General features: G+C 44.8%; 4 non-coding genes and 42 pseudogenes across 4 annotated transcripts; all 46 read left to right on the top strand.

Moving 5' to 3' along the window:
* Positions 1-2: 2 nt before the first annotated feature.
* LOC149100173 (5S ribosomal RNA) lies at positions 3-121 on the top strand (annotated as a pseudogene).
* Positions 122-505: 384 nt separating this feature from the next.
* LOC149100172 (5S ribosomal RNA) lies at positions 506-624 on the top strand (annotated as a pseudogene).
* Positions 625-1,008: 384 nt separating this feature from the next.
* LOC149100171 (5S ribosomal RNA) lies at positions 1,009-1,127 on the top strand (annotated as a pseudogene).
* Positions 1,128-1,511: 384 nt separating this feature from the next.
* On the top strand, positions 1,512-1,630 carry LOC149100170 (5S ribosomal RNA; annotated as a pseudogene).
* A 384-nt stretch (positions 1,631-2,014) lies between these two features.
* LOC149100169 (5S ribosomal RNA) lies at positions 2,015-2,133 on the top strand (annotated as a pseudogene).
* A 384-nt stretch (positions 2,134-2,517) lies between these two features.
* On the top strand, positions 2,518-2,636 carry LOC149100168 (5S ribosomal RNA; annotated as a pseudogene).
* Positions 2,637-3,020: 384 nt separating this feature from the next.
* On the top strand, positions 3,021-3,139 carry LOC149100167 (5S ribosomal RNA; annotated as a pseudogene).
* A 384-nt stretch (positions 3,140-3,523) lies between these two features.
* On the top strand, positions 3,524-3,642 carry LOC149100166 (5S ribosomal RNA; annotated as a pseudogene).
* Positions 3,643-4,025: 383 nt separating this feature from the next.
* On the top strand, positions 4,026-4,144 carry LOC149100165 (5S ribosomal RNA; annotated as a pseudogene).
* A 384-nt stretch (positions 4,145-4,528) lies between these two features.
* LOC149100164 (5S ribosomal RNA) lies at positions 4,529-4,647 on the top strand (annotated as a pseudogene).
* A 384-nt stretch (positions 4,648-5,031) lies between these two features.
* Positions 5,032-5,150, top strand: LOC149100163 (5S ribosomal RNA; annotated as a pseudogene).
* A 384-nt stretch (positions 5,151-5,534) lies between these two features.
* LOC149100162 (5S ribosomal RNA) lies at positions 5,535-5,653 on the top strand (annotated as a pseudogene).
* A 383-nt stretch (positions 5,654-6,036) lies between these two features.
* On the top strand, positions 6,037-6,155 carry LOC149100161 (5S ribosomal RNA; annotated as a pseudogene).
* A 384-nt stretch (positions 6,156-6,539) lies between these two features.
* Positions 6,540-6,658, top strand: LOC149100160 (5S ribosomal RNA; annotated as a pseudogene).
* Positions 6,659-7,042: 384 nt separating this feature from the next.
* Positions 7,043-7,161, top strand: LOC149100159 (5S ribosomal RNA; annotated as a pseudogene).
* A 384-nt stretch (positions 7,162-7,545) lies between these two features.
* LOC149100158 (5S ribosomal RNA) lies at positions 7,546-7,664 on the top strand (annotated as a pseudogene).
* Positions 7,665-8,048: 384 nt separating this feature from the next.
* On the top strand, positions 8,049-8,167 carry LOC149100157 (5S ribosomal RNA; annotated as a pseudogene).
* A 384-nt stretch (positions 8,168-8,551) lies between these two features.
* Positions 8,552-8,670, top strand: LOC149100156 (5S ribosomal RNA; annotated as a pseudogene).
* A 384-nt stretch (positions 8,671-9,054) lies between these two features.
* Positions 9,055-9,173, top strand: LOC149100155 (5S ribosomal RNA; annotated as a pseudogene).
* Positions 9,174-9,556: 383 nt separating this feature from the next.
* Positions 9,557-9,675, top strand: LOC149100154 (5S ribosomal RNA). The gene has a single exon (XR_016203406.1). It is a non-coding gene; the product is annotated as a 5S ribosomal RNA (ribosomal RNA).
* A 384-nt stretch (positions 9,676-10,059) lies between these two features.
* On the top strand, positions 10,060-10,178 carry LOC149100153 (5S ribosomal RNA; annotated as a pseudogene).
* A 384-nt stretch (positions 10,179-10,562) lies between these two features.
* LOC149100152 (5S ribosomal RNA) lies at positions 10,563-10,681 on the top strand (annotated as a pseudogene).
* A 384-nt stretch (positions 10,682-11,065) lies between these two features.
* On the top strand, positions 11,066-11,184 carry LOC149100151 (5S ribosomal RNA; annotated as a pseudogene).
* Positions 11,185-11,568: 384 nt separating this feature from the next.
* On the top strand, positions 11,569-11,687 carry LOC149100150 (5S ribosomal RNA; annotated as a pseudogene).
* A 384-nt stretch (positions 11,688-12,071) lies between these two features.
* LOC149100149 (5S ribosomal RNA) lies at positions 12,072-12,190 on the top strand (annotated as a pseudogene).
* Positions 12,191-12,574: 384 nt separating this feature from the next.
* On the top strand, positions 12,575-12,693 carry LOC149100148 (5S ribosomal RNA; annotated as a pseudogene).
* Positions 12,694-13,077: 384 nt separating this feature from the next.
* On the top strand, positions 13,078-13,196 carry LOC149100147 (5S ribosomal RNA; annotated as a pseudogene).
* Positions 13,197-13,580: 384 nt separating this feature from the next.
* On the top strand, positions 13,581-13,699 carry LOC149100146 (5S ribosomal RNA). The gene has a single exon (XR_016203405.1). It is a non-coding gene; the product is annotated as a 5S ribosomal RNA (ribosomal RNA).
* A 385-nt stretch (positions 13,700-14,084) lies between these two features.
* On the top strand, positions 14,085-14,203 carry LOC149100145 (5S ribosomal RNA; annotated as a pseudogene).
* Positions 14,204-14,587: 384 nt separating this feature from the next.
* On the top strand, positions 14,588-14,706 carry LOC149100144 (5S ribosomal RNA; annotated as a pseudogene).
* A 384-nt stretch (positions 14,707-15,090) lies between these two features.
* On the top strand, positions 15,091-15,209 carry LOC149100143 (5S ribosomal RNA; annotated as a pseudogene).
* Positions 15,210-15,593: 384 nt separating this feature from the next.
* On the top strand, positions 15,594-15,712 carry LOC149100142 (5S ribosomal RNA; annotated as a pseudogene).
* A 384-nt stretch (positions 15,713-16,096) lies between these two features.
* LOC149100141 (5S ribosomal RNA) lies at positions 16,097-16,215 on the top strand (annotated as a pseudogene).
* A 384-nt stretch (positions 16,216-16,599) lies between these two features.
* On the top strand, positions 16,600-16,718 carry LOC149100140 (5S ribosomal RNA; annotated as a pseudogene).
* A 384-nt stretch (positions 16,719-17,102) lies between these two features.
* Positions 17,103-17,221, top strand: LOC149100139 (5S ribosomal RNA; annotated as a pseudogene).
* A 384-nt stretch (positions 17,222-17,605) lies between these two features.
* On the top strand, positions 17,606-17,724 carry LOC149100138 (5S ribosomal RNA; annotated as a pseudogene).
* A 384-nt stretch (positions 17,725-18,108) lies between these two features.
* On the top strand, positions 18,109-18,227 carry LOC149100137 (5S ribosomal RNA; annotated as a pseudogene).
* A 384-nt stretch (positions 18,228-18,611) lies between these two features.
* LOC149100136 (5S ribosomal RNA) lies at positions 18,612-18,730 on the top strand (annotated as a pseudogene).
* A 384-nt stretch (positions 18,731-19,114) lies between these two features.
* Positions 19,115-19,233, top strand: LOC149100135 (5S ribosomal RNA). Its single transcript, XR_016203404.1, has one exon. It is a non-coding gene; the product is annotated as a 5S ribosomal RNA (ribosomal RNA).
* A 384-nt stretch (positions 19,234-19,617) lies between these two features.
* LOC149100134 (5S ribosomal RNA) lies at positions 19,618-19,736 on the top strand (annotated as a pseudogene).
* A 384-nt stretch (positions 19,737-20,120) lies between these two features.
* Positions 20,121-20,239, top strand: LOC149100133 (5S ribosomal RNA; annotated as a pseudogene).
* A 384-nt stretch (positions 20,240-20,623) lies between these two features.
* LOC149100132 (5S ribosomal RNA) lies at positions 20,624-20,742 on the top strand (annotated as a pseudogene).
* A 384-nt stretch (positions 20,743-21,126) lies between these two features.
* LOC149100131 (5S ribosomal RNA) lies at positions 21,127-21,245 on the top strand (annotated as a pseudogene).
* Positions 21,246-21,629: 384 nt separating this feature from the next.
* Positions 21,630-21,748, top strand: LOC149100130 (5S ribosomal RNA; annotated as a pseudogene).
* A 384-nt stretch (positions 21,749-22,132) lies between these two features.
* On the top strand, positions 22,133-22,251 carry LOC149100129 (5S ribosomal RNA; annotated as a pseudogene).
* A 384-nt stretch (positions 22,252-22,635) lies between these two features.
* Positions 22,636-22,754, top strand: LOC149100128 (5S ribosomal RNA). Its single transcript, XR_016203403.1, has one exon. It is a non-coding gene; the product is annotated as a 5S ribosomal RNA (ribosomal RNA).
* The last annotated feature ends 175 nt before the right edge of the window (positions 22,755-22,929 follow it).

Raw genomic sequence — 22,929 nt, 5'->3', positions numbered from 1 at the left:
TCGTCTACGACCACACCACAGGGAACGTACCGGTTCTCGTCCGATGACCGAAGTCAAGTCCTGTTGGGCGGCGTCAGTACCTGGCTGGGTGACCACCTGGGAATACGCCGTGTTGTAGACTTTTGGAGCCATTTTGGGACTGGACTCTTCAGAGAAGATTTCCATACGCCTCCACATCATTGATCCCTCTGTTTTCAAAATGTTGTCTTTTTTTTTTGGAATTATTTTTGCAGCAAGTTGACAGCATATTAGAAGATTTTCTTGTTTGATTACAGCACTGCAACACTGAGCAGCACACTGGAGGCAATCTCTTGAATGTGGCTTTGATGACTGACCATTGGAGAATCGCCCTTTTGTGATTTGAAGTCTTAGCTGGCTTTGGAATCTCTGGGTTAAGTAGCCGAGACGTAATTGGAAATTCATGACAACAGCAATTAAAGGCCTTCCTTCTAAGAGACTTAAAAGAGAGTCCAAGCAATTGGGCAAGGTTTGAGTTGTTTCTTTCGTCTACGACCACACCACAGGGAACGTACCGGTTCTCGTCCGATGACCGAAGTCAAGTCCTGTTGGGCGGCGTCAGTACCTGGCTGGGTGACCACCTGGGAATACGCCGTGTTGTAGACTTTTGGAGCCATTTTGGGACTGGACTCTTCAGAGAAGATTTCCATACGCCTCCACATCATTGATCCCTCTGTTTTCAAAATGTTGTCTTTTTTTTTTGGAATTATTTTTGCAGCAAGTTGACAGCATATTAGAAGATTTTCTTGTTTGATTACAGCACTGCAACACTGAGCAGCACACTGGAGGCAATCTCTTGAATGTGGCTTTGATGACTGACCATTGGAGAATCGCCCTTTTGTGATTTGAAGTCTTAGCTGGCTTTGGAATCTCTGGGTTAAGTAGCCGAGACGTAATTGGAAATTCATGACAACAGCAATTAAAGGCCTTCCTTCTAAGAGACTTAAAAGAGAGTCCAAGCAATTGGGCAAGGTTTGAGTTGTTTCTTTCGTCTACGACCACACCACAGGGAACGTACCGGTTCTCGTCCGATGACCGAAGTCAAGTCCTGTTGGGCGGCGTCAGTACCTGGCTGGGTGACCACCTGGGAATACGCCGTGTTGTAGACTTTTGGAGCCATTTTGGGACTGGACTCTTCAGAGAAGATTTCCATACGCCTCCACATCATTGATCCCTCTGTTTTCAAAATGTTGTCTTTTTTTTTTGGAATTATTTTTGCAGCAAGTTGACAGCATATTAGAAGATTTTCTTGTTTGATTACAGCACTGCAACACTGAGCAGCACACTGGAGGCAATCTCTTGAATGTGGCTTTGATGACTGACCATTGGAGAATCGCCCTTTTGTGATTTGAAGTCTTAGCTGGCTTTGGAATCTCTGGGTTAAGTAGCCGAGACGTAATTGGAAATTCATGACAACAGCAATTAAAGGCCTTCCTTCTAAGAGACTTAAAAGAGAGTCCAAGCAATTGGGCAAGGTTTGAGTTGTTTCTTTCGTCTACGACCACACCACAGGGAACGTACCGGTTCTCGTCCGATGACCGAAGTCAAGTCCTGTTGGACGGCGTCAGTACCTGGCTGGGTGACCACCTGGGAATACGCCGTGTTGTAGACTTTTGGAGCCATTTTGGGACTGGACTCTTCAGAGAAGATTTCCATACGCCTCCACATCATTGATCCCTCTGTTTTCAAAATGTTGTCTTTTTTTTTTGGAATTATTTTTCCAGCAAGTTGACAGCATATTAGAAGATTTTCTTGTTTGATTACAGCACTGCAACACTGAGCAGCACACTGGAGGCAATCTCTTGAATGTGGCTTTGATGACTGACCATTGGAGAATCGCCCTTTTGTGATTTGAAGTCTTAGCTGGCTTTGGAATCTCTGGGTTAAGTAGCCGAGACGTAATTGGAAATTCATGACAACAGCAATTAAAGGCCTTCCTTCTAAGAGACTTAAAAGAGAGTCCAAGCAATTGGGCAAGGTTTGAGTTGTTTCTTTCGTCTACGACCACACCACAGGGAACGTACCGGTTCTCGTCCGATGACCGAAGTCAAGTCCTGTTGGGCGGCGTCAGTACCTGGCTGGGTGACCACCTGGGAATACGCCGTGTTGTAGACTTTTGGAGCCATTTTGGGACTGGACTCTTCAGAGAAGATTTCCATACGCCTCCACATCATTGATCCCTCTGTTTTCAAAATGTTGTCTTTTTTTTTTGGAATTATTTTTGCAGCAAGTTGACAGCATATTAGAAGATTTTCTTGTTTGATTACAGCACTGCAACACTGAGCAGCACACTGGAGGCAATCTCTTGAATGTGGCTTTGATGACTGACCATTGGAGAATCGCCCTTTTGTGATTTGAAGTCTTAGCTGGCTTTGGAATCTCTGGGTTAAGTAGCCGAGACGTAATTGGAAATTCATGACAACAGCAATTAAAGGCCTTCCTTCTAAGAGACTTAAAAGAGAGTCCAAGCAATTGGGCAAGGTTTGAGTTGTTTCTTTCGTCTACGACCACACCACAGGGAACGTACCGGTTCTCGTCCGATGACCGAAGTCAAGTCCTGTTGGGCGGCGTCAGTACCTGGCTGGGTGACCACCTGGGAATACGCCGTGTTGTAGACTTTTGGAGCCATTTTGGGACTGGACTCTTCAGAGAAGATTTCCATACGCCTCCACATCATTGATCCCTCTGTTTTCAAAATGTTGTCTTTTTTTTTTGGAATTATTTTTGCAGCAAGTTGACAGCATATTAGAAGATTTTCTTGTTTGATTACAGCACTGCAACACTGAGCAGCACACTGGAGGCAATCTCTTGAATGTGGCTTTGATGACTGACCATTGGAGAATCGCCCTTTTGTGATTTGAAGTCTTAGCTGGCTTTGGAATCTCTGGGTTAAGTAGCCGAGACGTAATTGGAAATTCATGACAACAGCAATTAAAGGCCTTCCTTCTAAGAGACTTAAAAGAGAGTCCAAGCAATTGGGCAAGGTTTGAGTTGTTTCTTTCGTCTACGACCACACCACAGGGAACGTACCGGTTCTCGTCCGATGACCGAAGTCAAGTCCTGTTGGGCGGCGTCAGTACCTGGCTGGGTGACCACCTGGGAATACGCCGTGTTGTAGACTTTTGGAGCCATTTTGGGACTGGACTCTTCAGAGAAGATTTCCATACGCCTCCACATCATTGATCCCTCTGTTTTCAAAATGTTGTCTTGTTTTTTTGGAATTATTTTTGCAGCAAGTTGACAGCATATTAGAAGATTTTCTTGTTTGATTACAGCACTGCAACACTGAGCAGCACACTGGAGGCAATCTCTTGAATGTGGCTTTGATGACTGACCATTGGAGAATCGCCCTTTTGTGATTTGAAGTCTTAGCTGGCTTTGGAATCTCTGGGTTAAGTAGCCGAGACGTAATTGGAAATTCATGACAACAGCAATTAAAGGCCTTCCTTCTAAGAGACTTAAAAGAGAGTCCAAGCAATTGGGCAAGGTTTGAGTTGTTTCTTTCGTCTACGACCACACCACAGGGAACGTACCGGTTCTCGTCCGATGACCGAAGTCAAGTCCTGTTGGGCGGCGTCAGTACCTGGCTGGGTGACCACCTGGGAATACGCCGTGTTGTAGACTTTTGGAGCCATTTTGGGACTGGACTCTTCAGAGAAGATTTCCATACGCCTCCACATCATTGATCCCTCTGTTTTCAAAATGTTGTCTTTTTTTTTGGAATTATTTTTGCAGCAAGTTGACAGCATATTAGAAGATTTTCTTGTTTGATTACAGCACTGCAACACTGAGCAGCACACTGGAGGCAATCTCTTGAATGTGGCTTTGATGACTGACCATTGGAGAATCGCCCTTTTGTGATTTGAAGTCTTAGCTGGCTTTGGAATCTCTGGGTTAAGTAGCCGAGACGTAATTGGAAATTCATGACAACAGCAATTAAAGGCCTTCCTTCTAAGAGACTTAAAAGAGAGTCCAAGCAATTGGGCAAGGTTTGAGTTGTTTCTTTCGTCTACGACCACACCACAGGGAACGTACCGGTTCTCGTCCGATGACCGAAGTCAAGTCCTGTTGGGCGGCGTCAGTACCTGGCTGGGTGACCACCTGGGAATACGCCGTGTTGTAGACTTTTGGAGCCATTTTGGGACTGGACTCTTCAGAGAAGATTTCCATACGCCTCCACATCATTGATCCCTCTGTTTTCAAAATGTTGTCTTTTTTTTTTGGAATTATTTTTCCAGCAAGTTGACAGCATATTAGAAGATTTTCTTGTTTGATTACAGCACTGCAACACTGAGCAGCACACTGGAGGCAATCTCTTGAATGTGGCTTTGATGACTGACCATTGGAGAATCGCCCTTTTGTGATTTGAAGTCTTAGCTGGCTTTGGAATCTCTGGGTTAAGTAGCCGAGACGTAATTGGAAATTCATGACAACAGCAATTAAAGGCCTTCCTTCTAAGAGACTTAAAAGAGAGTCCAAGCAATTGGGCAAGGTTTGAGTTGTTTCTTTCGTCTACGACCACACCACAGGGAACGTACCGGTTCTCGTCCGATGACCGAAGTCAAGTCCTGTTGGGCGGCGTCAGTACCTGGCTGGGTGACCACCTGGGAATACGCCGTGTTGTAGACTTTTGGAGCCATTTTGGGACTGGACTCTTCAGAGAAGATTTCCATACGCCTCCACATCATTGATCCCTCTGTTTTCAAAATGTTGTCTTTTTTTTTTGGAATTATTTTTGCAGCAAGTTGACAGCATATTAGAAGATTTTCTTGTTTGATTACAGCACTGCAACACTGAGCAGCACACTGGAGGCAATCTCTTGAATGTGGCTTTGATGACTGACCATTGGAGAATCGCCCTTTTGTGATTTGAAGTCTTAGCTGGCTTTGGAATCTCTGGGTTAAGTAGCCGAGACGTAATTGGAAATTCATGACAACAGCAATTAAAGGCCTTCCTTCTAAGAGACTTAAAAGAGAGTCCAAGCAATTGGGCAAGGTTTGAGTTGTTTCTTTCGTCTACGACCACACCACAGGGAACGTACCGGTTCTCGTCCGATGACCGAAGTCAAGTCCTGTTGGGCGGCGTCAGTACCTGGCTGGGTGACCACCTGGGAATACGCCGTGTTGTAGACTTTTGGAGCCATTTTGGGACTGGACTCTTCAGAGAAGATTTCCATACGCCTCCACATCATTGATCCCTCTGTTTTCAAAATGTTGTCTTTTTTTTTTGGAATTATTTTTGCAGCAAGTTGACAGCATATTAGAAGATTTTCTTGTTTGATTACAGCACTGCAACACTGAGCAGCACACTGGAGGCAATCTCTTGAATGTGGCTTTGATGACTGACCATTGGAGAATCGCCCTTTTGTGATTTGAAGTCTTAGCTGGCTTTGGAATCTCTGGGTTAAGTAGCCGAGACGTAATTGGAAATTCATGACAACAGCAATTAAAGGCCTTCCTTCTAAGAGACTTAAAAGAGAGTCCAAGCAATTGGGCAAGGTTTGAGTTGTTTCTTTCGTCTACGACCACACCACAGGGAACGTACCGGTTCTCGTCCGATGACCGAAGTCAAGTCCTGTTGGGCGGCGTCAGTACCTGGCTGGGTGACCACCTGGGAATACGCCGTGTTGTAGACTTTTGGAGCCATTTTGGGACTGGACTCTTCAGAGAAGATTTCCATACGCCTCCACATCATTGATCCCTCTGTTTTCAAAATGTTGTCTTTTTTTTTGGAATTATTTTTGCAGCAAGTTGACAGCATATTAGAAGATTTTCTTGTTTGATTACAGCACTGCAACACTGAGCAGCACACTGGAGGCAATCTCTTGAATGTGGCTTTGATGACTGACCATTGGAGAATCGCCCTTTTGTGATTTGAAGTCTTAGCTGGCTTTGGAATCTCTGGGTTAAGTAGCCGAGACGTAATTGGAAATTCATGACAACAGCAATTAAAGGCCTTCCTTCTAAGAGACTTAAAAGAGAGTCCAAGCAATTGGGCAAGGTTTGAGTTGTTTCTTTCGTCTACGACCACACCACAGGGAACGTACCGGTTCTCGTCCGATGACCGAAGTCAAGTCCTGTTGGGCGGCGTCAGTACCTGGCTGGGTGACCACCTGGGAATACGCCGTGTTGTAGACTTTTGGAGCCATTTTGGGACTGGACTCTTCAGAGAAGATTTCCATACGCCTCCACATCATTGATCCCTCTGTTTTCAAAATGTTGTCTTTTTTTTTTGGAATTATTTTTCCAGCAAGTTGACAGCATATTAGAAGATTTTCTTGTTTGATTACAGCACTGCAACACTGAGCAGCACACTGGAGGCAATCTCTTGAATGTGGCTTTGATGACTGACCATTGGAGAATCGCCCTTTTGTGATTTGAAGTCTTAGCTGGCTTTGGAATCTCTGGGTTAAGTAGCCGAGACGTAATTGGAAATTCATGACAACAGCAATTAAAGGCCTTCCTTCTAAGAGACTTAAAAGAGAGTCCAAGCAATTGGGCAAGGTTTGAGTTGTTTCTTTCGTCTACGACCACACCACAGGGAACGTACCGGTTCTCGTCCGATGACCGAAGTCAAGTCCTGTTGGGCGGCGTCAGTACCTGGCTGGGTGACCACCTGGGAATACGCCGTGTTGTAGACTTTTGGAGCCATTTTGGGACTGGACTCTTCAGAGAAGATTTCCATACGCCTCCACATCATTGATCCCTCTGTTTTCAAAATGTTGTCTTTTTTTTTTGGAATTATTTTTGCAGCAAGTTGACAGCATATTAGAAGATTTTCTTGTTTGATTACAGCACTGCAACACTGAGCAGCACACTGGAGGCAATCTCTTGAATGTGGCTTTGATGACTGACCATTGGAGAATCGCCCTTTTGTGATTTGAAGTCTTAGCTGGCTTTGGAATCTCTGGGTTAAGTAGCCGAGACGTAATTGGAAATTCATGACAACAGCAATTAAAGGCCTTCCTTCTAAGAGACTTAAAAGAGAGTCCAAGCAATTGGGCAAGGTTTGAGTTGTTTCTTTCGTCTACGACCACACCACAGGGAACGTACCGGTTCTCGTCCGATGACCGAAGTCAAGTCCTGTTGGGCGGCGTCAGTACCTGGCTGGGTGACCACCTGGGAATACGCCGTGTTGTAGACTTTTGGAGCCATTTTGGGACTGGACTCTTCAGAGAAGATTTCCATACGCCTCCACATCATTGATCCCTCTGTTTTCAAAATGTTGTCTTTTTTTTTTGGAATTATTTTTGCAGCAAGTTGACAGCATATTAGAAGATTTTCTTGTTTGATTACAGCACTGCAACACTGAGCAGCACACTGGAGGCAATCTCTTGAATGTGGCTTTGATGACTGACCATTGGAGAATCGCCCTTTTGTGATTTGAAGTCTTAGCTGGCTTTGGAATCTCTGGGTTAAGTAGCCGAGACGTAATTGGAAATTCATGACAACAGCAATTAAAGGCCTTCCTTCTAAGAGACTTAAAAGAGAGTCCAAGCAATTGGGCAAGGTTTGAGTTGTTTCTTTCGTCTACGACCACACCACAGGGAACGTACCGGTTCTCGTCCGATGACCGAAGTCAAGTCCTGTTGGGCGGCGTCAGTACCTGGCTGGGTGACCACCTGGGAATACGCCGTGTTGTAGACTTTTGGAGCCATTTTGGGACTGGACTCTTCAGAGAAGATTTCCATACGCCTCCACATCATTGATCCCTCTGTTTTCAAAATGTTGTCTTTTTTTTTTGGAATTATTTTTGCAGCAAGTTGACAGCATATTAGAAGATTTTCTTGTTTGATTACAGCACTGCAACACTGAGCAGCACACTGGAGGCAATCTCTTGAATGTGGCTTTGATGACTGACCATTGGAGAATCGCCCTTTTGTGATTTGAAGTCTTAGCTGGCTTTGGAATCTCTGGGTTAAGTAGCCGAGACGTAATTGGAAATTCATGACAACAGCAATTAAAGGCCTTCCTTCTAAGAGACTTAAAAGAGAGTCCAAGCAATTGGGCAAGGTTTGAGTTGTTTCTTTCGTCTACGACCACACCACAGGGAACGTACCGGTTCTCGTCCGATGACCGAAGTCAAGTCCTGTTGGGCGGCGTCAGTACCTGGCTGGGTGACCACCTGGGAATACGCCGTGTTGTAGACTTTTGGAGCCATTTTGGGACTGGACTCTTCAGAGAAGATTTCCATACGCCTCCACATCATTGATCCCTCTGTTTTCAAAATGTTGTCTTTTTTTTTTGGAATTATTTTTGCAGCAAGTTGACAGCATATTAGAAGATTTTCTTGTTTGATTACAGCACTGCAACACTGAGCAGCACACTGGAGGCAATCTCTTGAATGTGGCTTTGATGACTGACCATTGGAGAATCGCCCTTTTGTGATTTGAAGTCTTAGCTGGCTTTGGAATCTCTGGGTTAAGTAGCCGAGACGTAATTGGAAATTCATGACAACAGCAATTAAAGGCCTTCCTTCTAAGAGACTTAAAAGAGAGTCCAAGCAATTGGGCAAGGTTTGAGTTGTTTCTTTCGTCTACGACCACACCACAGGGAACGTACCGGTTCTCGTCCGATGACCGAAGTCAAGTCCTGTTGGGCGGCGTCAGTACCTGGCTGGGTGACCACCTGGGAATACGCCGTGTTGTAGACTTTTGGAGCCATTTTGGGACTGGACTCTTCAGAGAAGATTTCCATACGCCTCCACATCATTGATCCCTCTGTTTTCAAAATGTTGTCTTTTTTTTTTGGAATTATTTTTGCAGCAAGTTGACAGCATATTAGAAGATTTTCTTGTTTGATTACAGCACTGCAACACTGAGCAGCACACTGGAGGCAATCTCTTGAATGTGGCTTTGATGACTGACCATTGGAGAATCGCCCTTTTGTGATTTGAAGTCTTAGCTGGCTTTGGAATCTCTGGGTTAAGTAGCCGAGACGTAATTGGAAATTCATGACAACAGCAATTAAAGGCCTTCCTTCTAAGAGACTTAAAAGAGAGTCCAAGCAATTGGGCAAGGTTTGAGTTGTTTCTTTCGTCTACGACCACACCACAGGGAACGTACCGGTTCTCGTCCGATGACCGAAGTCAAGTCCTGTTGGGCGGCGTCAGTACCTGGCTGGGTGACCACCTGGGAATACGCCGTGTTGTAGACTTTTGGAGCCATTTTGGGACTGGACTCTTCAGAGAAGATTTCCATACGCCTCCACATCATTGATCCCTCTGTTTTCAAAATGTTGTCTTTTTTTTTGGAATTATTTTTGCAGCAAGTTGACAGCATATTAGAAGATTTTCTTGTTTGATTACAGCACTGCAACACTGAGCAGCACACTGGAGGCAATCTCTTGAATGTGGCTTTGATGACTGACCATTGGAGAATCGCCCTTTTGTGATTTGAAGTCTTAGCTGGCTTTGGAATCTCTGGGTTAAGTAGCCGAGACGTAATTGGAAATTCATGACAACAGCAATTAAAGGCCTTCCTTCTAAGAGACTTAAAAGAGAGTCCAAGCAATTGGGCAAGGTTTGAGTTGTTTCTTTCGTCTACGACCACACCACAGGGAACGTACCGGTTCTCGTCCGATCACCGAAGTCAAGTCCTGTTGGGCGGCGTCAGTACCTGGCTGGGTGACCACCTGGGAATACGCCGTGTTGTAGACTTTTGGAGCCATTTTGGGACTGGACTCTTCAGAGAAGATTTCCATACGCCTCCACATCATTGATCCCTCTGTTTTCAAAATGTTGTCTTTTTTTTTTGGAATTATTTTTCCAGCAAGTTGACAGCATATTAGAAGATTTTCTTGTTTGATTACAGCACTGCAACACTGAGCAGCACACTGGAGGCAATCTCTTGAATGTGGCTTTGATGACTGACCATTGGAGAATCGCCCTTTTGTGATTTGAAGTCTTAGCTGGCTTTGGAATCTCTGGGTTAAGTAGCCGAGACGTAATTGGAAATTCATGACAACAGCAATTAAAGGCCTTCCTTCTAAGAGACTTAAAAGAGAGTCCAAGCAATTGGGCAAGGTTTGAGTTGTTTCTTTCGTCTACGACCACACCACAGGGAACGTACCGGTTCTCGTCCGATGACCGAAGTCAAGTCCTGTTGGGCGGCGTCAGTACCTGGCTGGGTGACCACCTGGGAATACGCCGTGTTGTAGACTTTTGGAGCCATTTTGGGACTGGACTCTTCAGAGAAGATTTCCATACGCCTCCACATCATTGATCCCTCTGTTTTCAAAATGTTGTCTTTTTTTTTTGGAATTATTTTTGCAGCAAGTTGACAGCATATTAGAAGATTTTCTTGTTTGATTACAGCACTGCAACACTGAGCAGCACACTGGAGGCAATCTCTTGAATGTGGCTTTGATGACTGACCATTGGAGAATCGCCCTTTTGTGATTTGAAGTCTTAGCTGGCTTTGGAATCTCTGGGTTAAGTAGCCGAGACGTAATTGGAAATTCATGACAACAGCAATTAAAGGCCTTCCTTCTAAGAGACTTAAAAGAGAGTCCAAGCAATTGGGCAAGGTTTGAGTTGTTTCTTTCGTCTACGACCACACCACAGGGAACGTACCGGTTCTCGTCCGATGACCGAAGTCAAGTCCTGTTGGGCGGCGTCAGTACCTGGCTGGGTGACCACCTGGGAATACGCCGTGTTGTAGACTTTTGGAGCCATTTTGGGACTGGACTCTTCAGAGAAGATTTCCATACGCCTCCACATCATTGATCCCTCTGTTTTCAAAATGTTGTCTTGTTTTTTTGGAATTATTTTTGCAGCAAGTTGACAGCATATTAGAAGATTTTCTTGTTTGATTACAGCACTGCAACACTGAGCAGCACACTGGAGGCAATCTCTTGAATGTGGCTTTGATGACTGACCATTGGAGAATCGCCCTTTTGTGATTTGAAGTCTTAGCTGGCTTTGGAATCTCTGGGTTAAGTAGCCGAGACGTAATTGGAAATTCATGACAACAGCAATTAAAGGCCTTCCTTCTAAGAGACTTAAAAGAGAGTCCAAGCAATTGGGCAAGGTTTGAGTTGTTTCTTTCGTCTACGACCACACCACAGGGAACGTACCGGTTCTCGTCCGATGACCGAAGTCAAGTCCTGTTGGGCGGCGTCAGTACCTGGCTGGGTGACCACCTGGGAATACGCCGTGTTGTAGACTTTTGGAGCCATTTTGGGACTGGACTCTTCAGAGAAGATTTCCATACGCCTCCACATCATTGATCCCTCTGTTTTCAAAATGTTGTCTTTTTTTTTTGGAATTATTTTTCCAGCAAGTTGACAGCATATTAGAAGATTTTCTTGTTTGATTACAGCACTGCAACACTGAGCAGCACACTGGAGGCAATCTCTTGAATGTGGCTTTGATGACTGACCATTGGAGAATCGCCCTTTTGTGATTTGAAGTCTTAGCTGGCTTTGGAATCTCTGGGTTAAGTAGCCGAGACGTAATTGGAAATTCATGACAACAGCAATTAAAGGCCTTCCTTCTAAGAGACTTAAAAGAGAGTCCAAGCAATTGGGCAAGGTTTGAGTTGTTTCTTTCGTCTACGACCACACCACAGGGAACGTACCGGTTCTCGTCCGATGACCGAAGTCAAGTCCTGTTGGGCGGCGTCAGTACCTGGCTGGGTGACCACCTGGGAATACGCCGTGTTGTAGACTTTTGGAGCCATTTTGGGACTGGACTCTTCAGAGAAGATTTCCATACGCCTCCACATCATTGATCCCTCTGTTTTCAAAATGTTGTCTTTTTTTTTTGGAATTATTTTTGCAGCAAGTTGACAGCATATTAGAAGATTTTCTTGTTTGATTACAGCACTGCAACACTGAGCAGCACACTGGAGGCAATCTCTTGAATGTGGCTTTGATGACTGACCATTGGAGAATCGCCCTTTTGTGATTTGAAGTCTTAGCTGGCTTTGGAATCTCTGGGTTAAGTAGCCGAGACGTAATTGGAAATTCATGACAACAGCAATTAAAGGCCTTCCTTCTAAGAGACTTAAAAGAGAGTCCAAGCAATTGGGCAAGGTTTGAGTTGTTTCTTTCGTCTACGACCACACCACAGGGAACGTACCGGTTCTCGTCCGATGACCGAAGTCAAGTCCTGTTGGGCGGCGTCAGTACCTGGCTGGGTGACCACCTGGGAATACGCCGTGTTGTAGACTTTTGGAGCCATTTTGGGACTGGACTCTTCAGAGAAGATTTCCATACGCCTCCACATCATTGATCCCTCTGTTTTCAAAATGTTGTCTTTTTTTTTTGGAATTATTTTTGCAGCAAGTTGACAGCATATTAGAAGATTTTCTTGTTTGATTACAGCACTGCAACACTGAGCAGCACACTGGAGGCAATCTCTTGAATGTGGCTTTGATGACTGACCATTGGAGAATCGCCCTTTTGTGATTTGAAGTCTTAGCTGGCTTTGGAATCTCTGGGTTAAGTAGCCGAGACGTAATTGGAAATTCATGACAACAGCAATTAAAGGCCTTCCTTCTAAGAGACTTAAAAGAGAGTCCAAGCAATTGGGCAAGGTTTGAGTTGTTTCTTTCGTCTACGACCACACCACAGGGAACGTACCGGTTCTCGTCCGATGACCGAAGTCAAGTCCTGTTGGGCGGCGTCAGTACCTGGCTGGGTGACCACCTGGGAATACGCCGTGTTGTAGACTTTTGGAGCCATTTTGGGACTGGACTCTTCAGAGAAGATTTCCATACGCCTCCACATCATTGATCCCTCTGTTTTCAAAATGTTGTCTTTTTTTTTTGGAATTATTTTTCCAGCAAGTTGACAGCATATTAGAAGATTTTCTTGTTTGATTACAGCACTGCAACACTGAGCAGCACACTGGAGGCAATCTCTTGAATGTGGCTTTGATGACTGACCATTGGAGAATCGCCCTTTTGTGATTTGAAGTCTTAGCTGGCTTTGGAATCTCTGGGTTAAGTAGCCGAGACGTAATTGGAAATTCATGACAACAGCAATTAAAGGCCTTCCTTCTAAGAGACTTAAAAGAGAGTCCAAGCAATTGGGCAAGGTTTGAGTTGTTTCTTTCGTCTACGACCACACCACAGGGAACGTACCGGTTCTCGTCCGATGACCGAAGTCAAGTCCTGTTGGGCGGCGTCAGTACCTGGCTGGGTGACCACCTGGGAATACGCCGTGTTGTAGACTTTTGGAGCCATTTTGGGACTGGACTCTTCAGAGAAGATTTCCATACGCCTCCACATCATTGATCCCTCTGTTTTCAAAATGTTGTCTTTTTTTTTTGGAATTATTTTTCCAGCAAGTTGACAGCATATTAGAAGATTTTCTTGTTTGATTACAGCACTGCAACACTGAGCAGCACACTGGAGGCAATCTCTTGAATGTGGCTTTGATGACTGACCATTGGAGAATCGCCCTTTTGTGATTTGAAGTCTTAGCTGGCTTTGGAATCTCTGGGTTAAGTAGCCGAGACGTAATTGGAAATTCATGACAACAGCAATTAAAGGCCTTCCTTCTAAGAGACTTAAAAGAGAGTCCAAGCAATTGGGCAAGGTTTGAGTTGTTTCTTTCGTCTACGACCACACCACAGGGAACGTACCGGTTCTCGTCCGATCACCGAAGTCAAGTCCTGTTGGGCGGCGTCAGTACCTGGCTGGGTGACCACCTGGGAATACGCCGTGTTGTAGACTTTTGGAGCCATTTTGGGACTGGACTCTTCAGAGAAGATTTCCATACGCCTCCACATCATTGATCCCTCTGTTTTCAAAATGTTGTCTTTTTTTTTTTGGAATTATTTTTCCAGCAAGTTGACAGCATATTAGAAGATTTTCTTGTTTGATTACAGCACTGCAACACTGAGCAGCACACTGGAGGCAATCTCTTGAATGTGGCTTTGATGACTGACCATTGGAGAATCGCCCTTTTGTGATTTGAAGTCTTAGCTGGCTTTGGAATCTCTGGGTTAAGTAGCCGAGACGTAATTGGAAATTCATGACAACAGCAATTAAAGGCCTTCCTTCTAAGAGACTTAAAAGAGAGTCCAAGCAATTGGGCAAGGTTTGAGTTGTTTCTTTCGTCTACGACCACACCACAGGGAACGTACCGGTTCTCGTCCGATGACCGAAGTCAAGTCCTGTTGGGCGGCGTCAGTACCTGGCTGGGTGACCACCTGGGAATACGCCGTGTTGTAGACTTTTGGAGCCATTTTGGGACTGGACTCTTCAGAGAAGATTTCCATACGCCTCCACATCATTGATCCCTCTGTTTTCAAAATGTTGTCTTTTTTTTTTGGAATTATTTTTGCAGCAAGTTGACAGCATATTAGAAGATTTTCTTGTTTGATTACAGCACTGCAACACTGAGCAGCACACTGGAGGCAATCTCTTGAATGTGGCTTTGATGACTGACCATTGGAGAATCGCCCTTTTGTGATTTGAAGTCTTAGCTGGCTTTGGAATCTCTGGGTTAAGTAGCCGAAACGTAATTGGAAATTCATGACAACAGCAATTAAAGGCCTTCCTTCTAAGAGACTTAAAAGAGAGTCCAAGCAATTGGGCAAGGTTTGAGTTGTTTCTTTCGTCTACGACCACACCACAGGGAACGTACCGGTTCTCGTCCGATGACCGAAGTCAAGTCCTGTTGGGCGGCGTCAGTACCTGGCTGGGTGACCACCTGGGAATACGCCGTGTTGTAGACTTTTGGAGCCATTTTGGGACTGGACTCTTCAGAGAAGATTTCCATACGCCTCCACATCATTGATCCCTCTGTTTTCAAAATGTTGTCTTGTTTTTTTGGAATTATTTTTCCAGCAAGTTGACAGCATATTAGAAGATTTTCTTGTTTGATTACAGCACTGCAACACTGAGCAGCACACTGGAGGCAATCTCTTGAATGTGGCTTTGATGACTGACCATTGGAGAATCGCCCTTTTGTGATTTGAAGTCTTAGCTGGCTTTGGAATCTCTGGGTTAAGTAGCCGAGACGTAATTGGAAATTCATGACAACAGCAATTAAAGGCCTTCCTTCTAAGAGACTTAAAAGAGAGTCCAAGCAATTGGGCAAGGTTTGAGTTGTTTCTTTCGTCTACGACCACACCACAGGGAACGTACCGGTTCTCGTCCGATGACCGAAGTCAAGTCCTGTTGGGCGGCGTCAGTACCTGGCTGGGTGACCACCTGGGAATACGCCGTGTTGTAGACTTTTGGAGCCATTTTGGGACTGGACTCTTCAGAGAAGATTTCCATACGCCTCCACATCATTGATCCCTCTGTTTTCAAAATGTTGTCTTTTTTTTTTGGAATTATTTTTGCAGCAAGTTGACAGCATATTAGAAGATTTTCTTGTTTGATTACAGCACTGCAACACTGAGCAGCACACTGGAGGCAATCTCTTGAATGTGGCTTTGATGACTGACCATTGGAGAATCGCCCTTTTGTGATTTGAAGTCTTAGCTGGCTTTGGAATCTCTGGGTTAAGTAGCCGAGACGTAATTGGAAATTCATGACAACAGCAATTAAAGGCCTTCCTTCTAAGAGACTTAAAAGAGAGTCCAAGCAATTGGGCAAGGTTTGAGTTGTTTCTTTCGTCTACGACCACACCACAGGGAACGTACCGGTTCTCGTCCGATGACCGAAGTCAAGTCCTGTTGGGCGGCGTCAGTACCTGGCTGGGTGACCACCTGGGAATACGCCGTGTTGTAGACTTTTGGAGCCATTTTGGGACTGGACTCTTCAGAGAAGATTTCCATACGCCTCCACATCATTGATCCCTCTGTTTTCAAAATGTTGTCTTTTTTTTTTGGAATTATTTTTGCAGCAAGTTGACAGCATATTAGAAGATTTTCTTGTTTGATTACAGCACTGCAACACTGAGCAGCACACTGGAGGCAATCTCTTGAATGTGGCTTTGATGACTGACCATTGGAGAATCGCCCTTTTGTGATTTGAAGTCTTAGCTGGCTTTGGAATCTCTGGGTTAAGTAGCCGAGACGTAATTGGAAATTCATGACAACAGCAATTAAAGGCCTTCCTTCTAAGAGACTTAAAAGAGAGTCCAAGCAATTGGGCAAGGTTTGAGTTGTTTCTTTCGTCTACGACCACACCACAGGGAACGTACCGGTTCTCGTCCGATGACCGAAGTCAAGTCCTGTTGGGCGGCGTCAGTACCTGGCTGGGTGACCACCTGGGAATACGCCGTGTTGTAGACTTTTGGAGCCATTTTGGGACTGGACTCTTCAGAGAAGATTTCCATACGCCTCCACATCATTGATCCCTCTGTTTTCAAAATGTTGTCTTTTTTTTTTGGAATTATTTTTGCAGCAAGTTGACAGCATATTAGAAGATTTTCTTGTTTGATTACAGCACTGCAACACTGAGCAGCACACTGGAGGCAATCTCTTGAATGTGGCTTTGATGACTGACCATTGGAGAATCGCCCTTTTGTGATTTGAAGTCTTAGCTGGCTTTGGAATCTCTGGGTTAAGTAGCCGAGACGTAATTGGAAATTCATGACAACAGCAATTAAAGGCCTTCCTTCTAAGAGACTTAAAAGAGAGTCCAAGCAATTGGGCAAGGTTTGAGTTGTTTCTTTCGTCTACGACCACACCACAGGGAACGTACCGGTTCTCGTCCGATGACCGAAGTCAAGTCCTGTTGGGCGGCGTCAGTACCTGGCTGGGTGACCACCTGGGAATACGCCGTGTTGTAGACTTTTGGAGCCATTTTGGGACTGGACTCTTCAGAGAAGATTTCCATACGCCTCCACATCATTGATCCCTCTGTTTTCAAAATGTTGTCTTTTTTTTTTGGAATTATTTTTCCAGCAAGTTGACAGCATATTAGAAGATTTTCTTGTTTGATTACAGCACTGCAACACTGAGCAGCACACTGGAGGCAATCTCTTGAATGTGGCTTTGATGACTGACCATTGGAGAATCGCCCTTTTGTGATTTGAAGTCTTAGCTGGCTTTGGAATCTCTGGGTTAAGTAGCCGAGACGTAATTGGAAATTCATGACAACAGCAATTAAAGGCCTTCCTTCTAAGAGACTTAAAAGAGAGTCCAAGCAATTGGGCAAGGTTTGAGTTGTTTCTTTCGTCTACGACCACACCACAGGGAACGTACCGGTTCTCGTCCGATGACCGAAGTCAAGTCCTGTTGGGCGGCGTCAGTACCTGGCTGGGTGACCACCTGGGAATACGCCGTGTTGTAGACTTTTGGAGCCATTTTGGGACTGGACTCTTCAGAGAAGATTTCCATACGCCTCCACATCATTGATCCCTCTGTTTTCAAAATGTTGTCTTTTTTTTTTGGAATTATTTTTGCAGCAAGTTGACAGCATATTAGAAGATTTTCTTGTTTGATTACAGCACTGCAACACTGAGCAGCACACTGGAGGCAATCTCTTGAATGTGGCTTTGATGACTGACCATTGGAGAATCGCCCTTTTGTGATTTGAAGTCTTAGCTGGCTTTGGAATCTCTGGGTTAAGTAGCCGAGACGTAATTGGAAATTCATGACAACAGCAATTAAAGGCCTTCCTTCTAAGAGACTTAAAAGAGAGTCCAAGCAATTGGGCAAGGTTTGAGTTGTTTCTTTCGTCTACGACCACACCACAGGGAACGTACCGGTTCTCGTCCGATGACCGAAGTCAAGTCCTGTTGGGCGGCGTCAGTACCTGGCTGGGTGACCACCTGGGAATACGCCGTGTTGTAGACTTTTGGAGCCATTTTGGGACTGGACTCTTCAGAGAAGATTTCCATACGCCTCCACATCATTGATCCCTCTGTTTTCAAAATGTTGTCTTTTTTTTTTGGAATTATTTTTGCAGCAAGTTGACAGCATATTAGAAGATTTTCTTGTTTGATTACAGCACTGCAACACTGAGCAGCACACTGGAGGCAATCTCTTGAATGTGGCTTTGATGACTGACCATTGGAGAATCGCCCTTTTGTGATTTGAAGTCTTAGCTGGCTTTGGAATCTCTGGGTTAAGTAGCCGAGACGTAATTGGAAATTCATGACAACAGCAATTAAAGGCCTTCCTTCTAAGAGACTTAAAAGAGAGTCCAAGCAATTGGGCAAGGTTTGAGTTGTTTCTTTCGTCTACGACCACACCACAGGGAACGTACCGGTTCTCGTCCGATGACCGAAGTCAAGTCCTGTTGGGCGGCGTCAGTACCTGGCTGGGTGACCACCTGGGAATACGCCGTGTTGTAGACTTTTGGAGCCATTTTGGGACTGGACTCTTCAGAGAAGATTTCCATACGCCTCCACATCATTGATCCCTCTGTTTTCAAAATGTTGTCTTTTTTTTTTGGAATTATTTTTCCAGCAAGTTGACAGCATATTAGAAGATTTTCTTGTTTGATTACAGCACTGCAACACTGAGCAGCACACTGGAGGCAATCTCTTGAATGTGGCTTTGATGACTGACCATTGGAGAATCGCCCTTTTGTGATTTGAAGTCTTAGCTGGCTTTGGAATCTCTGGGTTAAGTAGCCGAGACGTAATTGGAAATTCATGACAACAGCAATTAAAGGCCTTCCTTCTAAGAGACTTAAAAGAGAGTCCAAGCAATTGGGCAAGGTTTGAGTTGTTTCTTTCGTCTACGACCACACCACAGGGAACGTACCGGTTCTCGTCCGATGACCGAAGTCAAGTCCTGTTGGGCGGCGTCAGTACCTGGCTGGGTGACCACCTGGGAATACGCCGTGTTGTAGACTTTTGGAGCCATTTTGGGACTGGACTCTTCAGAGAAGATTTCCATACGCCTCCACATCATTGATCCCTCTGTTTTCAAAATGTTGTCTTTTTTTTTTGGAATTATTTTTCCAGCAAGTTGACAGCATATTAGAAGATTTTCTTGTTTGATTACAGCACTGCAACACTGAGCAGCACACTGGAGGCAATCTCTTGAATGTGGCTTTGATGACTGACCATTGGAGAATCGCCCTTTTGTGATTTGAAGTCTTAGCTGGCTTTGGAATCTCTGGGTTAAGTAGCCGAGACGTAATTGGAAATTCATGACAACAGCAATTAAAGGCCTTCCTTCTAAGAGACTTAAAAGAGAGTCCAAGCAATTGGGCAAGGTTTGAGTTGTTTCTTTCGTCTACGACCACACCACAGGGAACGTACCGGTTCTCGTCCGATCACCGAAGTCAAGTCCTGTTGGGCGGCGTCAGTACCTGGCTGGGTGACCACCTGGGAATACGCCGTGTTGTAGACTTTTGGAGCCATTTTGGGACTGGACTCTTCAGAGAAGATTTCCATACGCCTCCACATCATTGATCCCTCTGTTTTCAAAATGTTGTCTTTTTTTTTTGGAATTATTTTTCCAGCAAGTTGACAGCATATTAGAAGATTTTCTTGTTTGATTACAGCACTGCAACACTGAGCAGCACACTGGAGGCAATCTCTTGAATGTGGCTTTGATGACTGACCATTGGAGAATCGCCCTTTTGTGATTTGAAGTCTTAGCTGGCTTTGGAATCTCTGGGTTAAGTAGCCGAGACGTAATTGGAAATTCATGACAACAGCAATTAAAGGCCTTCCTTCTAAGAGACTTAAAAGAGAGTCCAAGCAATTGGGCAAGGTTTGAGTTGTTTCTTTCGTCTACGACCACACCACAGGGAACGTACCGGTTCTCGTCCGATGACCGAAGTCAAGTCCTGTTGGGCGGCGTCAGTACCTGGCTGGGTGACCACCTGGGAATACGCCGTGTTGTAGACTTTTGGAGCCATTTTGGGACTGGACTCTTCAGAGAAGATTTCCATACGCCTCCACATCATTGATCCCTCTGTTTTCAAAATGTTGTCTTTTTTTTTTGGAATTATTTTTGCAGCAAGTTGACAGCATATTAGAAGATTTTCTTGTTTGATTACAGCACTGCAACACTGAGCAGCACACTGGAGGCAATCTCTTGAATGTGGCTTTGATGACTGACCATTGGAGAATCGCCCTTTTGTGATTTGAAGTCTTAGCTGGCTTTGGAATCTCTGGGTTAAGTAGCCGAGACGTAATTGGAAATTCATGACAACAGCAATTAAAGGCCTTCCTTCTAAGAGACTTAAAAGAGAGTCCAAGCAATTGGGCAAGGTTTGAGTTGTTTCTTTCGTCTACGACCACACCACAGGGAACGTACCGGTTCTCGTCCGATGACCGAAGTCAAGTCCTGTTGGGCGGCGTCAGTACCTGGCTGGGTGACCACCTGGGAATACGCCGTGTTGTAGACTTTTGGAGCCATTTTGGGACTGGACTCTTCAGAGAAGATTTCCATACGCCTCCACATCATTGATCCCTCTGTTTTCAAAATGTTGTCTTTTTTTTTTGGAATTATTTTTCCAGCAAGTTGACAGCATATTAGAAGATTTTCTTGTTTGATTACAGCACTGCAACACTGAGCAGCACACTGGAGGCAATCTCTTGAATGTGGCTTTGATGACTGACCATTGGAGAATCGCCCTTTTGTGATTTGAAGTCTTAGCTGGCTTTGGAATCTCTGGGTTAAGTAGCCGAGACGTAATTGGAAATTCATGACAACAGCAATTAAAGGCCTTCCTTCTAAGAGACTTAAAAGAGAGTCCAAGCAATTGGGCAAGGTTTGAGTTGTTTCTTTCGTCTACGACCACACCACAGGGAACGTACCGGTTCTCGTCCGATGACCGAAGTCAAGTCCTGTTGGGCGGCGTCAGTACCTGGCTGGGTGACCACCTGGGAATACGCCGTGTTGTAGACTTTTGGAGCCATTTTGGGACTGGACTCTTCAGAGAAGATTTCCATACGCCTCCACATCATTGATCCCTCTGTTTTCAAAATGTTGTCTTTTTTTTTTGGAATTATTTTTCCAGCAAGTTGACAGCATATTAGAAGATTTTCTTGTTTGATTACAGCACTGCAACACTGAGCAGCACACTGGAGGCAATCTCTTGAATGTGGCTTTGATGACTGACCATTGGAGAATCGCCCTTTTGTGATTTGAAGTCTTAGCTGGCTTTGGAATCTCTGGGTTAAGTAGCCGAGACGTAATTGGAAATTCATGACAACAGCAATTAAAGGCCTTCCTTCTAAGAGACTTAAAAGAGAGTCCAAGCAATTGGGCAAGGTTTGAGTTGTTTCTTTCGTCTACGACCACACCACAGGGAACGTACCGGTTCTCGTCCGATGACCGAAGTCAAGTCCTGTTGGGCGGCGTCAGTACCTGGCTGGGTGACCACCTGGGAATACGCCGTGTTGTAGACTTTTGGAGCCATTTTGGGACTGGACTCTTCAGAGAAGATTTCCATACGCCTCCACATCATTGATCCCTCTGTTTTCAAAATGTTGTCTTTTTTTTTTGGAATTATTTTTGCAGCAAGTTGACAGCATATTAGAAGATTTTCTTGTTTGATTACAGCACTGCAACACTGAGCAGCACACTGGAGGCAATCTCTTGAATGTGGCTTTGATGACTGACCATTGGAGAATCGCCCTTTTGTGATTTGAAGTCTTAGCTGGCTTTGGAATCTCTGGGTTAAGTAGCCGAGACGTAATTGGAAATTCATGACAACAGCAATTAAAGGCCTTCCTTCTAAGAGACTTAAAAGAGAGTCCAAGCAATTGGGCAAGGTTTGAGTTGTTTCTTTCGTCTACGACCACACCACAGGGAACGTACCGGTTCTCGTCCGATGACCGAAGTCAAGTCCTGTTGGGCGGCGTCAGTACCTGGCTGGGTGACCACCTGGGAATACGCCGTGTTGTAGACTTTTGGAGCCATTTTGGGACTGGACTCTTCAGAGAAGATTTCCATACGCCTCCACATCATTGATCCCTCTGTTTTCAAAATGTTGTCTTTTTTTTTTGGAATTATTTTTCCAGCAAGTTGACAGCATATTAGAAGATTTTCTTGTTTGATTACAGCACTGCAACACTGAGCAGCACACTGGAGGCAATCTCTTGAATGTGGCTTTGATGACTGACCATTGGAGAATCGCCCTTTTGTGATTTGAAGTCTTAGCTGGCTTTGGAATCTCTGGGTTAAGTAGCCGAGACGTAATTGGAAATTCATGACAACAGCAGTTAAAGGCCTTCCTTCTAAGAGACTTAAAAGAGAGTCCAAGCAATTGGGCAAGGTTTGAGTTGTTTCTTTCGTCTACGACCACACCACAGGGAACGTACCGGTTCTCGTCCGATGACCGAAGTCAAGTCCTGTTGGGCGGCGTCAGTACCTGGCTGGGTGACCACCTGGGAATACGCCGTGTTGTAGACTTTTGGAGCCATTTTGGGACTGGACTCTTCAGAGAAGATTTCCATACGCCTCCACATCATTGATCCCTCTGTTTTCAAAATGTTGTCTTTTTTTTTTGGAATTATTTTTCCAGCAAGTTGACAGCATATTAGAAGATTTTCTTGTTTGATTACAGCACTGCAACACTGAGCAGCACACTGGAGGCAATCTCTTGAATGTGGCTTTGATGACTGACCATTGGAGAATCGCCCTTTTGTGATTTGAAGTCTTAGCTGGCTTTGGAATCTCTGGGTTAAGTAGCCGAGACGTAATTGGAAATTCATGACAACAGCAATTAAAGGCCTTCCTTCTAAGAGACTTAAAAGAGAGTCCAAGCAATTGGGCAAGGTTTGAGTTGTTTCTTTCGTCTACGACCACACCACAGGGAACGTACCGGTTCTCGTCCGATCACCGAAGTCAAGTCCTGTTGGGCGGCGTCAGTACCTGGCTGGGTGACCACCTGGGAATACGCCGTGTTGTAGACTTTTGGAGCCATTTTGGGACTGGACTCTTCAGAGAAGATTTCCATACGCCTCCACATCATTGATCCCTCTGTTTTCAAAATGTTGTCTTTTTTTTTTGGAATTATTTTTCCAGCAAGTTGACAGCATATTAGAAGATTTTCTTGTTTGATTACAGCACTGCAACACTGAGCAGCAC

This window comes from Orbicella faveolata, unplaced genomic scaffold, assembly GCF_042242905.1.
Source record: "Orbicella faveolata isolate gen_17 unplaced genomic scaffold, um_ofav_v1 contig_40, whole genome shotgun sequence".
NCBI classification, from domain to species: domain Eukaryota; kingdom Metazoa; phylum Cnidaria; class Anthozoa; order Scleractinia; family Merulinidae; genus Orbicella; species Orbicella faveolata.
The sequence above is the reverse complement of the archived record's forward strand: the minus strand, read 5'-3'. Positions and strand labels throughout refer to the sequence as shown.